This window comes from Macrosteles quadrilineatus, unplaced genomic scaffold (genome assembly GCF_028750875.1).
Source record: "Macrosteles quadrilineatus isolate MER2022 unplaced genomic scaffold, UCM_ALF_1.0 Scaffold_8__2_contigs__length_117827958, whole genome shotgun sequence".
Lineage (NCBI taxonomy): Eukaryota > Metazoa > Arthropoda > Insecta > Hemiptera > Cicadellidae > Macrosteles > Macrosteles quadrilineatus.
In genome coordinates, this window is record NW_026542601.1 from 1,754,723 (window position 1) to 1,775,866 (window position 21,144).

A 21,144-nucleotide genomic window follows, 5' to 3' on the forward strand; every position below is an offset into this window, starting at 1 on the left:
TAATGGAGGTTATTTTTTTAGTTCATGCTATGCTGTATAATATTTTATTATGAAAAGAAAATATTTTAATTCAATTATAACCATGTAGTTTATAACAACTTGTAATTGGATTTTGTTATTAGATAAGATTTAATACCCATGATCATGAAAGACTCTTATTTTCCGTATGTTCTGTTATAATTTTCCTAAACAGATTCTGTAAGTGTAAAACACTTGCAAATTAAATTAAACTCTGTTTATAGCAATCCCTGACATTTCATTAAACTACTTATTCCCGTGGTGAATTGTTGAAATCTTCAGGTATTTACTTTGCTTGTGACAGTCCACAGGAGTAAATGAGTGAAATAAACACACGCTCACGTACGAGCTCGATTAACTTTTAATATTTATTGGTAGTGCGGGGACTATAATAGCAGCAATAAGAGGAAAAATACAACTAGCCTCTGGCCAAAATAAAAAAAAATTCCACTGTAAAATTAGCACTTTCCCCCAGTTATTACACATTGTCCAAATAAATTCTTGAAACAAATATATGAAAATGCAGATATATTTTTTAATTTTCAATAATTTCACTGTATAAGTTCTACACACTTTAAAATAGTAACTTTCAATAATTTCTTGAATGTGTCACTCACAGTGTATAACTTGCAGTATAAATAGAGATTGACCAGTATTAGTAGCTCCCGGAGATGAAATAATAAAATTCTCAGTACAGTTTACGTATGATAAACAAACATATCAGAACTCTTGTCAGCAAAGCGTGGGTGTATCTGAGAGTGCAAGGCTCGAGTACAGCCAGTGCACAACAAATACCTCTGAGTCGACAGCGGCCAAGTGGTGATATTTATGTGTTGTGAGACGGTCTATTTGTAGTCTTGAGGTCAATTGGTCGAGCTCACTTATAAATACCCTGGCTTCATTGTACTGGCCAGCCTGTTACCTGGTATATCATAGATTACACACAAAAAATGGGTGAGGAAAATATTGTCGATGACAGATTTATAGTTTGTAATCTTAAATCCTTAGGCTACATGGTAAATCAGCTTACTTTGGATTAATAGATTGGTGGTTAAATTGTTTGTTTTTCACAATTATCATTAAAGCAAATTTTATCCCTTGAAACGATTTTTGTAAAAGCACTGAAAAGAAAAAAAAATAAATAGAAAAATTATTTTACACTAACCCTTTAACGCTATTACTTGAAAATGAACCATAAATAATTATTTCTAACTGCATTATGTTCATTGATATAATTTACCATCCCTTATCATTTAAGAAAAAAAAAAAACGTTTCAGCATTTTGCATTACTATTCTTTTATCGTCAGATAAAAACACTATATTAGTAAAAAAATAAACAAAACAAATACTATTAAAAACATTCATTTTTCATTTCATATTTAAATGTTTAACTAAAATGGCAACACTGATAAATATATTTAAAACCCTCTGATCCTATAAGAGGTTATGATGCAACTTGCAACCTACCTCTATTCAGAAGCAAAATAAAATAACTACTACGGCATACAAGCCAAGCACTAAAAGAGATTGCCATAATTGTATGAATCTAAAATATGCCTTTTGACTAACTAAAACGTAAATTGGCGAACTTCTGGTTTGAAACTCAAGCTTAAAGGACCCTTGTTTCACGAGACATAATTATTCTGTATTTTGACTTTTTATTGAATGGATGACACAATTAAATTTACAAAAACAGTTTTCAGATTAACTATCTATACTAATAGACTAACCATTCAAACCAAATGTATCCTAACAATTGTTATTAAAAAGCTTAAAACTGAACTAACTTAAAAAGTTAAAATTACGTTATACATGTGTTATTGTAAGCAATTGCTATAGTGTTCAATAATTATACTAACCTGGTAAATTTAAGCTGATAATGTACAGTTAAAATAACATATGATGTAGAGGACAACTTTAAAACCTGCGTTTATGTTTATGTTTACATTTAAGATTTGGAAAAATCAAACAACAGTTAAAGAAATAAACAACTGTTAAATTAAGTGATATTTTTGTATATTATAACTTTGACTATAAACAGAATAGACTGTCCAAGTAATTTATTAATTTAAAGCCAAAAAACGTGGTGCAATCTATTGAGACGGTCTACTACCACAATATTCTGTATCAAGGAATAAATCAATCAGCTGTTTTCTATGATGCTGCATTGATTTGAATTAATAGTTAACCCAATACACTAGTACCCTCAGGTAAGATGGCCATGAACTTAATCTATTTTCTTTGCTTCATATTTTTAAGTTAAATGGGAAGTCTATTCTGTATATAGTCAATGATTATACTCATATTTTAACAACATTATTTTTGTTTAGAAATCTTTCGTAGTATATTTTAACGAACCGCCAACACAGAACTGATTTCATTTAATGTTCCACTATCCGAGTACCTAGTGTGAAAGACAATATGGTGGCCACTAAAGTAGTTAACATTTACAGCCCATAAACACTGTGCATTTCATACAATAAACTCTGTCTGTCTTATTGTATTTTGTGGGCCGAACCAAAGTGCATTTTCTTGTAAAAAGAACTTGCTTCCGCCATTTCCCTGGATAAAGTTATACATCAATAGCTTGTATTCATTTTAAGTATTAGTATTTGAAATATTATTCAACGTTTTACATAATAATACTGTGCTGTTTCAATCGTCATTGTATTTTAATGTTTGGTACATAAGATAAACTAAAACCTATCAAAATTGACAATTATGTTAAACTCAACAGCACAGATGAACAGTATAGTTATAAACAAATCCGTCACATGACCAGTTTTTAGATTTAATTTAATTAAAATAAGTTCATTAAGCAATAGCAAACTCATATTTACTATGTAAACCTACATTTCACATATTGAAAATACGATACATAAAAGTTGCATAATAATAACAAAATAATCTACCAATTTTAACTTGGTACTAACATAGGTAAAAGGAGTGTCTACTCCTTTTATCTATAGTACTAATAAAACAGCAAATGTAGGTTTCGTTACTGTCAGTCACGGTTCTTCTGATCCAGTTCTTGTATTTATTTCATGTATCCACACATTTTTTTCAATATAAACATGGATTGAAACTACGTAGTTATCCGTCTCCTTTTATGAATGAGTGATAACGTAATTTTTACAAGCTTAAGATGCACGTAGGCTACAAATTTTAAGCTTACAATATTCACTGTTTAAGGATTACTGATTAAATTTCACATTTCTATGTTATGTGTATAGATTTCAGTCAGAATCATACTTGTTTTGATGTATACAATTCAAACTTTTATTTAGATATAGAGAGTCTTGTTTATAACTGTACAACAACGAAACTTAACGTGCATTGTATGTAACATAATTACGATAAATTCCATTAATGAGCAATTTCACAAAATAACTAAATACTATGTTCTATTCCAGGCATTGTGAATACTGGTAAATAGAAGTATAGTGGGTGCAATACTCAAGTTCGCTTGTTGACTAAACCATAAACGAATGGTTCTACTTATGGATTTATGTGGGTGCATGTTTAGTAACTGGGTGTAATAGAACTGTTATAAACATGAGTAGGTTGATGTCTCATATAGTCGACAGAGGAAACTTAGCAGCTATATATAGATGGTATGAGGTGACTAAGCGATTGACAAGCGATAGTGCAAGCTATCATCTTATCGTTAAATCTGAACATATTTTGTATCTGTGTTTCATGTAAGTTACCTACTTATAAAAAGTTAATTTTCTTTTTAATGAAGGCTATATTACAATAAATATTTATATACTTCACACTTGCTTTTGCCCTTGTATACAATTTAATAATATGCAAACAAAAAAACCCAATACTTTTAGGTATAAAATAAAACAAACGGAATCGACCCTATCAGATCAAGATAAAAATTGTAATGAACGATTAGAAGTAATTTGGCAGAAAAGCCTTTAATTTGCATGGATATTAATTAGCACTAATTATAGGATTTAACCCAAATCCTACGTTTACCTAAAGCATAGAGTGTGATGGATGGGTTGAAATCACAAATTGAAAGAGGATTTACAAGCTTTGTCGCCAATCGTTCGCAGAATACATCTGAGAATGTATAGATTTTGGAGTTGCATTATACAATATACATGTTTATTCGAAGGATTGATTTTCGTCGTGTTCAGCAACTATTGAATTTTAATATATTGTGGTTAACAGTTTGCTTTGTAGCGATATACAGAGAAAAATACAACTAACAAATACGTTTGTATAAATTGTACTGCAATAGATGAATTATTTGCCTGCAGAAATGGAAAAATATCATAATTATCAATTAATTAGTTATATTTGAAAATATTATTAAAATACTACCTACAAATACAAATTAGTAAAAACAATTGCGAATGGATTTTTGAAGATTTTTATTGTATTCTCATAAACGAACGCAACTTGAAAACATGGATTTTTGAGGGATCTTAAAACGAAGAACAGTAGATTATCATTAAAATAGTAACGTACAAAAACAATTTAGGCACAGAAGTAAAACAACGGTATCTTCGTCATAAGTCTGTACATTAAAGAAGACAAGAGAACTACAAACAAACATTTCATAATGAGATGATTGACTTGAATGTAAACAGGAAGAGAAAGAATGAACACTTGACCAAACAAACTGGTTTGTTCCTGGGCAAAGAAGACAGCTGTAGCACCTGGAGTATTGTTTGGCTAGAACAGTTGTTTGACAGCTAGCTCATTGTTAATCAGCTGTTACACCACGTGCCAATACAAAATATCATTACTTATTAATTCTAAAATCATGGTCACATTAAGTACTACTGGCCAAACTGTTTAAGTTGAAACGCCATGTATTTCTAGCTGAAGAAATGAGCAGGCCAAAAATTGTATTTTTTAAATTGTTTTAATTCTGTACATTGATTAACTTACATACTTTAATAATGTTTCTAGGGACAAGTACATACTTTTAGGTACAAAATTAGTCCTCTTCATCCCTTGGAAAGAGATGGAGCAATTTATTTTGGAATGTATTACTCTTGATTACTATGAACTTATTAGGATTGAGCTGGCCCAGTGGGATAACTCGGAGATTCGTTCTCCGAGGTCCCCAGTTCAAATATCGCCAGCTACTAATAACCTTAACTTTGATTCCGGGTCCCTTTAGGCCTTGATTTAAATAATGCATAAAACGGTTCAGTGTTTGGAAACAAACTATATATTTATTGACTGTAGGCTTTTAACCAAGCAACTGTGCCGATGCTAACACTTTAGTTGAATATACATGACTTCACAGGCAATATAATCATAGACCAATGTTCAAGACAGTTTCTAGTGTAAATGTAATTGTTTGTAATATTTTTTGTTTGGCAAACATTGTAGGTAGTTCGAAGCTCTATGAATAATTCTAACAAAACTTTGGTACCGCAGTATCATGGGATATCAAGTTGTATTCCACCCTGAGGTTGAATACATTAACTATTGGCCTTACCTGCCCATAAAATGTATTCATCAGGGACAATGTACAACACATGCAATTGATGAAAGTCATAATAAACAAATTAATAGGCTAAGGTGATATGAGGAATCAAAGAGTGGCTAATGTGGCACTGGTATATCGAAAGTATCAAGTTTTTTAGGTGTTAAGCCTACATTCAATAATAAACATAAATATTTCAAAACAATTACTTGCTGACCACCAAAATAAATGAAAATCAAATTGGCTTAGGCCTAGACTATATCACTGTCAAATATTAAAACTGGTGGTAATAGCAGAAGACCATTGCAATTTACCAATAGCACACAGATGACTGGAACTTAGTAAAAGAGAGATGTGTAAAAAACGATAACTTGTGAAATACTTCAATATACAATATGCGATGCTGGGGCTGTGTTTTACCGATGAGCTTTAGATACTGAAGTAGACATCCGATGTATATACAATTTAATTTTAAACTGTCTTTTAGACATCCTTATGGTTAAGAGAGAGGGACTGCCACGTGTATGATCGGGTCTTCGGTCTGAGAGTCGACCTGGAGAGTGTAGCCTAGTCAGTGGGTGCCTTAGGTGGGCGACAACGTCGTCTGTCGGAAGTGATACGGATACCTCCAGTAGGCGGTAAGGTTGGCGGGAGATTAGATGGCATTTGGCGGCAATAAAACCCACAAGGTGGAGATGATTACTGGCAACATTGTAGCTCCAGCTGAATTTATGTAGGTTGAAGTATTTGAGAGTTGAGATATTTGAACGAAATTCCTTCAGTAACATGACAAAGTGCATTTTCGAATTACAAAATGTGATTAATGACTATTAAATTAAACTATAGCCTTTTATATTATTTCGGAAACAGGTCTTAAATCAAGGGCGGTGTGATAATTTGATTTCTTTTAATCATAATTGTCTGTCATTATAAAGTACTAACATACGCCAGTGATCTAAAGACAGTAAAGCCCCCGGTAGACAAAGACATCATTGATTGATTAAGCGCAGGGGAGCGATGCGGACCCGGAGGTTATCAGCGAAAAACGTTACTATGGAGCTCCTGTGTAGTCTACATGGTCTTCAGAAACAAAACAGCTTCAAACAACAATAGGTGAATTTCCGCACTGCTTTGTATTACTTAATATTACCAAACTAAATTGAAATCAGTAGTCAGTGACATTTATAGCTAAAACTGTTCCTAAGGTCATTTAAGTTTGCATTATACATTTAATAATTAATTTATAGATACCGTAATGATAATGTCTTTGAAGCGTATTTGATTATGGTTGATGAGGATACAATAATTAAACATGACTAATTGGAATAAACCGGTAAAGAATTCAGTAATCAATAATTTGTCACCTTGTTCTCTGATAGTGTATATTTTTCCATATTCTAGATCCTATTTTTGTTGAAAGAGCGATTTTCAATTAAAACCTTATTTTAGAAAGAATAAGTTTATTTAAAGAATAAAAAAACATTATTATTTAAAAGAATAAATCATTTAAACAACTAGAACTTTTACAGATGTTAGCCTTGTACAGAATCATCACAAGGTAAAACACGTGACAGAAATCTTAGCAGACTGAAACCATTTTATTTGTGACATAGAGTTTGGGTGGAACTAACACAAATATACTGTAAAAAAGTACATCACCATTTTTTACAAATCTAGTCTATGTTTCATTGTTCAGAATGCAACATAGAAACTGATGAATGCATCATTCACTTTTTTATAAACTCTCTAAAATGTATACGGAAAATACAGGAGGAAAAGCTTCATAATTTTAGACATGTCGTGTTTTGAAGTTTCATTAGTGTACGAAAAAGAGTCCTCCGCCTGAATGGGCTCACTGATGAACAAACCTTCGTTTGAACAACCAATCATGAAACAAAGCAATGCTTCGAGAATTTTTACTCCTCTGGTTTTCACAGAAAAATGAATATTGATAGTGTAAAATTCATCTTTAGTTTTACATTTCTCTTAAGAGGAATGCAAGGTATATAAGGAAAAAGGTACCGTAGCTGACTGATATAGAGAGACTTATATTATTTAACTCAAGCGATTAAAACATTTTCCTTAGTTAGTGTACAACATTTTATGTATTGTATTATATTATATTATATTAGTATACTATATTATTGTTATGTTATGTATTATACATACGTTATCTATATATATAATTCTGTAAGACCAAATTTTTACCAGAAAATTGTGGACGTCTGGTAAGTCCCAGATAAGTGGAAGAGGTCTTAAATTAAAGGTCTTGACCCCAGGGACTCGGGAAAAATAGCAGAATTCCCATAAAGTTACCAGAAAACGAGTTATAACGTAAAATATCCTCCATAATAAATGCATGGGGACTGAAAAACGTATGCATTCTATCAGCTGTTACTTATTTATTTGCAATGTTTACATTGATTCCGAAAGTCAATGTTGGTAAACAATGTTTCAAAATGAATTGTGTTTAATTTTTTGTTTTTCGTTTTTATAATGAGTGAAGTAACTAGACAGGGTAGGGAAAGACCTGCAAGACGTGGAAGAGTGTCCAGGAATTCAACAGACTTAAGAAATGCAAAAGAGAACGTTATGTAGGGCCTAACTGTGAAAGAAATCCAGAAGCTGTTTTACAACCTGTCTTTAGAAGAACGCTGCAAAATTAGTTGTTTCTCACAATCTAGGTCCTCCTAAAGCACTTGCATGCATTGTGGCGCATTTCACTTCGCAGAGGAGGCCACAAATGGACATTTCAACGCATGTTGCCATAATGGAAATGCCACAACCACAATTAAAGGACGAACTAAATTAACTGTTTTTACATGATTCGAACTTCATAAAAAAACATGAGGCTAATAATAATAAGGCTTTACAACAGTGCAATGGCTTTTGCGTCGCTTTCCGCTACACAAAAAGAGATTCCGGGAAATGGGCCTTAATGTCTTAAAATTCAGGGACAAATTTATAGATATATTTCTGACTTACTACTGCGAAATGGAAATTTCCTTCATAATAATTAATAATAATTTTAACCTTTACATTTGGTTCTCAAAATGAAAACTGACTATGAAATGGATTGACTAAAGCGTCAGTATTCGTAGGATTACAAAAAAAATCTTCAATTTTAAAGTAGAAAATATGTGCAATGTTTGGCTGTATGATTTCATCTCTGATTCGTCGTTCTCCGGGCTCAGGCCAAACCGTGTGCACGTTTCCATTTGTTAATAGACCTATGTTGTGTTATTGATTTAGTCATTATTTTACATTTGTATTTCATTGACACACCAGAAGCAACTAATATACGACTCCAACGGAAGGTAAACCAAGATATAAAACCAGAAACACTGTTAATTTTAAGTAACATAAAACTGATAACTTTAAAAAAAATATTTCGAATATTTGTCTTTTTATATAGGTTTTTTATTGTAGTCTAAATTAGGGGCTATGGCCCCTACAGGCCACTAGTGTACAATAATCATACTTTCCTGTATATTTATCATCATTTTTGATCAGATAAATATTAAGGTTAGTTGTGTTTGGTTTATAAGTGGTTGGACAGTTAAAACTCATAATAAGTAAATGGTTGATTGATTGAAGTAGTATGTTTGTAAGATAAAATCCTCAATATTGGAAAACATTTTTTGTATTTAATAACTCAATACTTGAGCTGGCTATTGAGTCTGAAATTGTATTTTCATCGTAGTAGACATTTCCTGAATATCTATCTAATTAACATTTGTGATCAAAGATTTAAAATTTTAAATAACCTTAACCCCTTTTCAATCAATAGTACTGAGAGACCGAGCCTTGCTCGGATTCAATAAAACATTAATTTATCAAATTGGTTAATTATTGAATGGAAACTTTTGCGAACCTTCTCATTTCCCAGTCTTTCCAGTTTCATCAACAAGTGTAGCAATGATATCACGGTATTTCAAATTTTTTAATATTGCCCGCTTGCAATATGGGTGCATAAGTTTAATGCTTATTCCTCTCATCCACTGACATGGCGACTTTATAGGTTTGAGGAATTTCAGACTTCACTGGGCTGACGTACTTCCAAACGTCGAGCGTACGAAAATAATAAAATAGTCATATTACAGTATTCGATATATTTTGTTTTACACATACATACTTACTTTACACATACATGATCGGTCATCATCAGGGCCAATCTAACATAAAATAAACATAATTTTGTAGGATAAAAAGTAAAAAAGTTCCCTAATGCAAAGGAGTCTGATAGTTAAATTAATAAAAAATATTCTATTTTGAATATTTTATATTAATTAAAAAATTATTCGTATGAAACTAAATATGTAAGCAATATTCTAGCTGTATTTTTTAACTGAAATTTAAGGCTTAAGTATCCAAATATGACAGTCCAATTAAAAAGAACATATTCTATAAAAATCCGTCCCAAAAATAATAAATTTAAATTTGAGATAAATCATCACCGTGTACTACAATTCAAATTTAACCGTTAAACAAAAACACAAGTCACCTTAAATTAATTATAAAAGAACCTCTAGCAGCAGCTGTTAAATTTCCCCGTTAACGAAATTATCATTAAAGTCAGCCAATCGAAAGCAGTGTCTCTGAAGTATATTATTTCCACACGAGTCACAATAACCGCTGATCTTCCTTACATCATATTCTGATGACGTCATCGACTGTCAATCGAACATCCAGATGTTGATGTGGTTTCCGCCTATCACACTCATCGTTTTTTAACTCAATAGATCCGATTTCATAATGTAATATTTCAACGGTTCCATCAACGTTAGCCATTGACATTTCATTACACGTAATAATGTTACGGTGGGAATACCATGGAATAACGCGTGCCACTGCTTACGTGTTTATTATTTACCACGAATAAAGCAAGTAGACACATAATTTTAAATAATCTGAAAACTTTTTGCTTATGATTTGTATAATTGGCGTTTGACTACCATATTGCTAACTAAATGTTTTTTTATAATGTTTTAGTATGATTCTACATGCTTTGGTAAAATACCGTGTGTGAAAGAAGAGTTAAAAATAGATAGTTTATCTTGTTCAAAATACTTTTGAATTTTATTTAGTAACAGGAAACGTATAGTGAACAACAAAATGCCCTCCATACATAGATAGTGTAAATAACCTTAAAAATACGGGTAATGCGTAAGGTAAGCCTGTATAGAAGTATTATGATTCTAGGAATATTATACTTTACTATTAAAATTACCATTTCGAAATTTAATGTAATGCTAACAATCAGGAGTAATCAATATTTGGTCAATATTGACATAATATATGATAGTTATTGGTTTGAACCTATCATTGTAAGTAGTTCAATATTTGTCGTATTCCAATACTAATATAGAACGTTCAGTGTTAAAATATAGTGCTACAGCTTTTTCAATCGACTTTATCTTTCAATCTTCTACAATTTTGATATTGTAACATAACCCACTTTATAAAAAAATTCTAACTTCGATCAAAATTTTTGTGTTATTGTATAATAAAAAAAATCGGAAACCTAGATTTGTAACCACTAATCCTTAATATAAAATTTCAAATACTTTACTAGTCTATCTTTTTTTGTTAAGGTGCACTGATCTTATAAGGGAATGGGGTTAACAGTATATTTTAATTATAAAATATCAAGTAGCTAGAGAAATGAATGGGTATGGTGATGGCCTAATAGTTCGAAGGTCGTCATTTTGACCCTGAAAAATCAATAGATTAGATTGTTTGATATTCGACCCAGCTGTTCCCATCACTGGGCCCTGGCAAAATAATGAAATGTTCACATAACAAAGCTACACAGAACACCTAACGCTTTTCTTAAGTTGCATTGTACTATTGTTCTTTAAAAATAGCTCTACTCAAACTAACTCACTGTCAATAGTTTATAGATGCATGGAAATAATATTATTGTCAGAACGCATTGTAGCAAATCACTGATTTACTGCTTAATTCTTTAAAGAAAAAGTCACATTTTAGGAGTTAAAAAACTATTTTAAATTGATAACCATAATGCAACTAATATGTGATTATTTTATCTATAGTATTCTGTTATTAGCATGACACTCCTTTGGTACAATTAATGTAATGTATGTGTGTTTATGTAATGTGTGTGTTTGTGTACAGTTAATATTGTATGTAGTAGAAACACATCGACTGATTTTAAAACATTTAAATCAACCCATAATACGTTGGTTTTCTTTGAATGCCTTTGGTGCCTTTAAATTCAGTTAGAATCGAAGCCAGACGAAGTTAAACACTCAATGTCAAAGGGTGTTGGGTTCTTGTACGGTTGAAAACGTCAATTGAACCAATCAAAATCTGACCTTTCCTCCTCTAATGGGCACATTTTCTACCCGCATGTTCCTCCACTGGTTCTAAATACATTACAACAGCATCGATATTATCACGAAAACATGTTGATAGTTGTTTACTATAATGCCTCAATAAAAAATACAATAAGTTGTATTATATGCTAGCTAAGCTGCAATACAGTAAGTGTAATTTGGAAGAAACTTTGTATACCCCTTTCATATGCCAAGTAGATATCTCACCTAGTTGTCAGGTCATAAGTTAAATTTCTAGAAAAGACAATTCTAGCAATTGCCTATAGAATTTTCTAAAGTAAACACAGTTGTTTTAAATAATTTTTCACCACACTATGATGTTTTTGGCTGTATTACATACGTTAATTGGTGGCTGAAAGTTACGTTTTGCTGGCCATGCCAGCTGTCTCCAATTTGGGGACCAAGCAGGTTTTTACAGGCCGGGGCCGCAAAATCAGCTGTCCGCTTACTTACTTCGAACATGAATGCGTTTTAAATACACAATCAAAATCCATAGCATTGCAATATAGAATTGTGTTATTGTCACCGTTGCCTAGCAACTATTTATTTATATTTTTGCTGATTCCTCAAATTATTTCTTAACATTAAAGTTGTAGTTGTGTTGACTATCAGTGTGCATTATTATAGTGGTGAATAGTGGTAATAGGGTATAGTGTGGTGAAAAATAGCGTTCGTACCACGGACCGAAATGGTTTTGCAGCTCTCGATCGATTTAAGTTCTCGACTTCGTCTCGAACTTAAAAACTATCTCGAGCCGGCAAAACCTCATTTTCGGCCCTTGGTGCGAAATATACTATATTTTACTAAATTCCCTTACTGAAGGAACAGCTTGCCTTGGTATTTAAACGCCTACATAGACATCCAACTCTATGTTCTATGTTTCAATCCACTCGTGTTCAAGTAAAAAATACGATCAATCGTACCTCTTACGATACCTGAACCTACCTCAATACCTTATATTGTACCTCGTTCAATTTTACATATAGCAAGATGTTTAGAAATAATTTCGCAACCCGTTTAGCTAACATTATGGTAAAGTTAAATGATCATGCTTTACTAAGATTATTGTTTCTTTATTATTCTTTTTACTACTAAGCTGCAGGTAAATTTAAGTCTAGTAATTATTGGTCTGAATCCACTTCAATGAGCTTATCAGTTAAAATTGGAACCATATAATTATTATCCAGTATAAACTAAAATGCCTTGTAATTTGCATTCTATTTATGAATATCTCTTTTAGGTATTTCTAGAAATTTTATTTGACATTTCGTTTAATTATTCTGTAAAAGATTTGAGCTAAATGTTAATTTTGTAATTTTCGTCAATTTATGAATTTAATAAGGTATAGTTGTTCTACTTTATTGTTAAAAGATAGCAAATAGCTTAGGTTGGCTTACTTCTAGCAGGTCTCGTATAATAGATACCTATGTTCTTTCCTATTTCATTTACTATATAATTGTTAGTAAATGTGTAAACGTTAGGATTGAGTTATCCTATGAATGAATATGTTGTAGTGTCTTAGTTCAGTGACAGTTTGTAATCAGTTTTGATCTTTATGTGAATTACTTAGTATCTCTGGAACTTCAAGTGGAGACTGTTGTTCATCAATAAGGGTAGGGTTTTCTAGAATGCTTGTGATAATTATCAATAGAGGCCCACATAAATATGTCAAATTGTATAACTTAGGTCTCAGCCCTCTGTTTCCTTGAGATAAGGAGAGCACTTATCTGTTTAGTTGATCCTTAACTCTGTCAACCCTATCTATTTTATGATGCTATATGTTAAAGCCTACCCCTACACTTTGACACTTCCTAGATGATACTTAACTTTGTTAATGGACAGTTCTCAAACTATTTTATTAGACATTTATTGATATTGCTAGAAGGTTCTAGAAGGAGGGCTGCGCCCCCCATTAGAGATCCGTATTTAAGCTGGACTCTGGAGCAGAGCCGGCACTTCTCGGTCAGGACCTGCTACTGGAGGGTGTTCTCAGAGAGCCCGTCAGTGCAGCTATCAACTGTTTAGTCGTATTTTGTGACTTAGAACTATTTTGTATTTTTGGGACTTGTCATATTTTGAGTGAATTTCTGAATTGTAGTTTAAATCAATATATCGTGTTTTACTAGAAGCTCGGTTGATTTTAATCATTTAATTTCCCAAGCGAACCCCCACATTCGTGTTGTACCGGCAGCCACTCGACGGATACAACATAATAAATTTTCTGGTGTCAGGTGAGTGGGGTGTATGCGTAATTGTCGGTAATTGTCAGTCGATTCGATTGTCGTATTACGTGATCGGTTCGCGATACCGGCTACTACTTGGGACAACGAGACTTCTGGTGGAGCGCAACTTCAGAGTACTTCGGACTTCGGACTTCTGACTCGACTCCAGGGCAGTCAAGGGTTCGACTCCAGGCCAGCACCAAGGACATCAAGGCAGGGACGAGCATCTCCGAGCATCTCAGGAGCCCGGACGACCCGTCACCACGCCGTGTTGCTGAGCAGTCCAGCAGTCTAAGGAGCATCACAGCGCAGAGCATCAGGCAGAGACAGAGCGTCGCAGTGTCCACAACTCTACAGGCTACAGGCTACGGCTACGCTTCAATTTTTAAACGTAAGTGAATTGATTCATATATGTTAACATTTAACGGGAGCCATGTCTTGTGAAGGTTTAGAAAGAGAGTTAGATGAGATTTGCGATCAGGTTATTCAAAAAAATGCTAGTGAATCAAGTAGCGATGAATCTGGTAGTAATATTGTTGTAAGTAGCAATAAGCAAACTAAAAACATGTCCAAAAATAAAGAAAGCAGTTCGAAATATTTGAGTCTAGATCAGGCGTCTAAATTCGTCCCAGAGTTTAATGGTAGGCGCGATGACTTGTGTAAATTTGTCAGTTGCGGTGATTTTGCGATTTCCCATGTAGATAAATCGTATGTGCCATTGCTGTTAGAAATAATTAAAAATAAGCTTGTTGGTGATGCATATAACATCATTAGATTCAAGGAAATTGATTCGTGGGAACAATTAAAAGTAGCTCTGAAGGATAAATATGGGGATAAAAAGAACATTGCGCACCTGCAATTGGAAATGAGTAGTGCTAGGCAACAAAAGGATGAGGACGTCCGCGCATTTTCTGAACGATTAAATGCGATCCTGTCTAGTTTAGCGATTCAAATGACGGAGAACAAGCCGTACCAAGTAAAATCAGCTATTTATGATGTGTTGGAGCAACAAAGACATAATGCGTTCATTGAAGGTCTGCGACAGCCGATAAAGTTTTTAATGAAAGCTAAAAATGTTCCTGTATATGAAGATGCTGTAGAAGCCGCTGTACTTGAAGAAATAAATATCCTTAATGACCGTGAGAGTCAAGAATATTTCGGGATCAAGCCGAGAGACAACCAACGTAGGGACTCGAGAGTTAAATGTACCAATTGTGGAAAAGTAGGGCACGAGGTCCAAAACTGTTATTTCAAGAAAACATCGTTCAACAGAGAGAAGTTTCATAGGAGTAACTTTGTTAAGAAAGATAGGCCTGAGCATCATGTGAAGGCAATTGTAACGTGTCACTATTGTGGTAAAGAGGGACACGTAATAGCTAAATGCTTTAAGCGTCAAAATGATATTAATAAGAAACCGCATCCGGAACGGAAGCCCTTTCAAAGGTTCGACAGACAGCAGGGAAACCAGCGACACTCGGAGACAAGCGGTCCGTCAACGAGTGCCAAACAGTTCAAGTAGGCCGCGTTGATGATGGGAAGAACCACGAATGCGTAGAAATGGAACTTTCTGAAACAACGAGTAAATCTGTTTCATTATTATTGGACACAGGAGCTGACATTAGCATTATCAAATTAAATCAATTGGATGACGAAGCCCAAATCTTAGATAATACTTCAAAATTAATCACAGGAATTTCAGACGATCCAGTTAAGACAATAGGAACTGTAAATCTAGATGTAAAATTAATTGACAAAGTAATAACACATCCATTTCAAGTGGTGTACGACAATTTCCCGCTAAAAAGTGAAGGTGTTTTAGGAAGAGACTTCCTAAGCAAGTATAAAGCTAACATTGATTATGAAAGAGAGTTAATGCAGATTAGCACTACAAAGTGGAAGCTAGTACCCTATGTAAATAAAATAAAATTAGCGCCAAGAAGTGAAAATGTTTTGTTTGTTAAAACCAAAAATGAAGGTGAAGGTGTAGTGGAAGGCTATGAAATAAAAGAGGGAGTATTTTTAGGTAACAGCCTTACAGAAGCCAAGGAAGGCAAATGTATTGTCTCGATTACGAACACTACCGAAGAAGCAGTAGAGATAGAGACTCCGTGCGTACAACTGTGCACTTTAGAAGACATTGTAAATAATGAAGATTGTGTAAAAATGTTTAAAGCAAGTAACAATGAAGCCAATGTACATATTGATAGACAAAAGGAAGTAGTCAAGCAGTTAAGGACTGAACATCTTAACCAAGAAGAAAGAAAATCTTTGATTGAGATTTGTACAGACTATAATGATCTATTTTATTTGCCAGGTGATACTTTAACCTGTACAACAACTGTGGAACATACGATTCCCCTTAAACAAGATACTGCCCCAATTAATATAAAACCATATAGGATTCCAGAGCAGCACAAGAAAGAAGTACAAAAACAAATTGACTCGATGTTGGAACAAGGAATAATTGAAAAAAGTCAAAGTCCTTGGAATGCACCTTTGTTAGTGGTTCCTAAGAAAATGGATGCTTCAGGACAAGTTAAATGGAGGATTTGCATAGACTTCCGTAAACTCAATGAGGCAACAATTGGAAACTCGTTTCCGTTACCCAACATTACAGACATATTAGATCAGCTAGGCAAAAGTAAATATTTTACAACATTGGACTTAGCAAGTGGATTTCATCAAATTAAAATGAGCGAAGCTGACAAGGACAAAACTGCATTCAGTACCCCTTATGGACATTATAATTACAAGAGGATGCCATTTGGATTAAAATCCGCACCAGCGTGTTTTCAGCAACTAATGAACACGGTACTAACAGGAATTCAAGGAATCAAATGTTTTGTCTACTTGGATGATATTGTAGTATATGCACCTAACCTCAAGGAGCATCAGGACAAATTAAGAGAAGTGTTTAACAGGTTAAGGCAACACAATTTAAAGCTTAACGCTGACAAATGCGAATTTCTACGAAAGGAAGTCAGTTATTTAGGACATAAAATAACTGATGATGGTTTGGCTCCTGATCCAAAGAAGACAGAAGCTATTGAGAAATATCCAAGACCGAAGAATGCAAGAGACATTAAATCTTTCTTAGGACTTGTAGGATACTACAGAAGATTTATCAAGGATTTTAGCAAGATTGCACAACCACTTAATAATTTGCTAAAGAAGGATGTAGAATTTAAATGGACAGATGAAGAAGAAATGAGTTTTAACACACTTAAAAGTAAATTAGTTACATCACCTTTGCTACAATATCCAGATTTTGATAAGGAGTTCATTATCACCACAGATGCAAGCAACGTTGCACTAGGAGCGATATTATCGCAAGGTAAAATAGGTGAGGACAAACCCATTGCATATGCAAGCCGTACCTTGAACAAAGCAGAAAAGTCATATTCTACAACAGAGAAGGAATTAACTGCAATTGTTTGGGCGGTTAAATATTTCAGACCTTACATTTATGGAACAAAATTCACATTAGTGACTGATCATAAACCCTTGCAGTGGTTATTTAACATCAAGGATCCAGGATCAAGATTAATGCGATGGATCATCAAACTAATGGAGTACGATTTTACAATTGTGCACAAAAGTGGAAAGAAGAATGTGAATGCAGATGCACTCAGCAGGGTAGAAATTAATTTAGCACAAACTATCAAGAAAGAAGAATTAAGTGAAGAAGACAAAAAGGAGATTATTAGGGAGTATCATGACGCAACATTAGGAGGTCATCAAGGAGTCACTCGTACTTATAACAGGATGAAGTTAAAATATGATTGGCCAAATTTAAGGAACGACATTGAAGAATACATCAAGAAGTGTGACAGTTGTCAGAAGAACAAAACTCTAGTGAAGGATACTAGGAAGGCTCCAATGCAAATATCAACTGAATTGTCAAAACCAATGGAACAATGTGCCATAGATATTGTTGGACCTTTACCTGTTACAGCGGAAGGCAACAAGTATATTTTAACATTCCAAGATTGTTTTTCAAAATACGCAGAAGCAATTCCAATTAAGGATCAAACAGCAGACACAGTAGCAAGAGAATTTACAACTAAAATCATTTGTCGTCACGGTACGCCAGATAGGTTATTGTCTGACAACGGAACCAATTTTGTTGGTGAAGTGATGTCTTCAGTTTGCAAGTTACTAAAAATTAAAAGAATTCAGACGACTAGCTATCACCCCCAGGCTAATGGATCATTGGAAAGAAGCCACAGATCTCTAGCAGAGTATTTAAGACACTACATTGATGAAGATCAGTTAAATTGGGATTTATGGTTACCATATGCTATGTTCACTTTCAACACGACAGTCCATACATCTACAGGTCATACGCCTTTCTCATTAATTCATGGCAGGGAAGCACAATTACCCTCAAGTATTGTTAGGACAAAACCAGAACCTCAGTATAATTATGATGATTATGCAGAAGAATTAAAGAAAAGATTACAAAGTACATTCCAATTGGCAAAAGATACTTTAAAAATGAAAAAGGAAAAAAGTAAAATATTTTACGACAAAGCCACAGTAAAGAAAGAATTCAATGTTGGAGACAAGGTGTTGCTGCACGACGAGACGCTGCGTAGAGGAAGATCGAAGAAACTAAGTCCACAGTGGGTAGGACCTTACATAGTGGTAAAAAGAGACTCAGATGTTAATTATATAATAAAAAGAGGTAAAAAGCTTTTTAAAGTCCACATAAATAGATTGAAAAAATACCACGACTAAATGTAACTTTTATGTTACAGATGGTCTGGCTATTCCTACTATTATTTGCCACGCTTGCAAGAACTCAAAACAAGAATGAAGGAACAGAAGATTATTTCAAGAATCAAGCAGTAAATTATAATCCAGGAGTGTTTTTCGAGAAAGTGGGAACAGTACAGCTTAGCAATGAAAATTGGAGACTGATAACCTACATTGACATAAATATGTACAATTCAAGATTGGAATACTCAAAATTAAGATTCAACCGTCTCAAGAAATTCTGCTCAAGAGAATATTCAGATTATTGTCAGAAAGTAGTAATCAGCATGCAACGCACAATGGACAACATAAAGGATAGAGTCAGGGAACTACAGATACAACTTGGCAAGAAAGAAACAAGAAGAATCCGAGTAAGAAGAGGAATGTTTGACACAGTTGGAGAAGCTGCAAAAATATTGTTTGGAACAATGGATCATGATGATGCAATGTATTATACAGATAAGATTAAAGAAGTCACCTACAACCAGTACGAGCTATCCAAACTGGAGAAGGAACAAGCAGCAGTCATGATTTCTACAATTAAAACAATGAATAAAACTGTCAATGATGTTAATGCAAACCAGGAAGCCATTATTAAAGCTTTTGATGAAATTGTAAATGTTCAAAATTTAACTAGGGAAGCTGTTTATAACAAACTGGATAATTTGACATTTCAAACCGCTATGGCACAATACGTAGAGCTAGTCTATATTGAATTGTTTCAGTTAGAGATAGACATTAAAGATCTTGTACAGACTGTAATTGATGCTAGGAAAGGAGAGGTAAACACTAATGTTGTAAATATTAAGACACTTAAGAAAGAGCTAGAAACGGTTAGAGGTAAATTGCCAGCAGGCTTGGCCTTCCCGCTATCTGTTGATGATGAATCTATTCACCTTTTCTTTAATATTTTTGACATTTGTACATATTTTCAGGACAATAAGCTAGTTTATGTGTTTTCCATACCACTTGTAAATGATATTTCTTTTGATTTGTATAAAGTATCTCCATTGCCAAAGTTCTTAAGAGATAACCAATATTTGTTTGTGCAACCTAAGGCAGACTACTTAGGAGTAGATGATATAAAACAATACTACATCAATTTAAACAACAATGAGCTTAAGGAATGTAAATGTATTAAGGATTCAAATTATGTTTGTCAACAGACCACTCCAATTTACCACATTCATTTACATGACTCGTGTGAAGTAAAATTGTTTAAAGGAGATAATAATGCTAAAAATTGTGATCAGAGGATTGCTAAGATTATGCAGCCCTTATGGCAAAAGATGAGCAAATCAAACTCATGGCTTTATGTATTGCCTAATGATGAGACTATCACAGTTACTTGTAGAGATTATGGATTGCCATCCAATATCCATTCTATTCAACTAAATCATGTTGGTATCTTTACCTTGCATAGTAGATGCAAAGCTTATGGCTCAGGTATAATGTTGCTACCGAGCAGTGAGTATGACAGCAATACTACAAGTCAATTTATCCCTCCATTTGATTTATCTTATGATTGTTGTGAAGTAGATGTAGAAAGTAAAAATGATTTGCCAGTGTTAACCTTACCAAAGACATTTAAATCAGTAGTTAGTCACGCTGATGACTTAAATGCAGCAAGCTATAGGCTGAATGAAATTAAGAATGTTTTAGAGAAAGACAATATCCATGAAATTAATGAACACAGACTGACTCATTTTTCTGTTCTTACCTATGTAATTTGTATTGTAGGCATTTTATGGATTAGCTACTATTTGTACAAAAAGTGTTTTTCTAAGTGTTTAGTGCCTTCATTATTCAAATGTTGTAGTAAGGATATAGAATCCAAGGTCGAAGAATCATTGAAGCAAGTACAAAGTTTAAATGCAAGACCTATTGTTGTAAAACAGTACCAATATGGTGCTTCAATTGAGGACATAGCGTCTACTAGATCGGAACCTTCTGTTCCATTACTAGAAACTGTTCATAGAAGCAAGGTTGAAGTGGATACTGAAGTAGAACTTAAAGACATGAAAGAGGTGTCAAAGGGCTCTTATAGATATTTGAGACCCAGAAACAAAAGAGTTTAAGAAGGAGTTTGTAAATAATATATATTCACATTTATGCTTTTAATATTTTTATTAATTAATTGTAGTTAGAGACAAACATATAATCATATTGTACTCAATTTATTTTGCATTTTCTTGAGATTTTATTGTAGAGTTAGTTCATTTGATTTTTACTATGTTTACCTTTGGATAAGAAGCGCAAGCTTGTAGCTTACACTTCTTAAAATAAGGGGGGAGGTGTTGTAGTGTCTTAGTTCAGTGACAGTTTGTA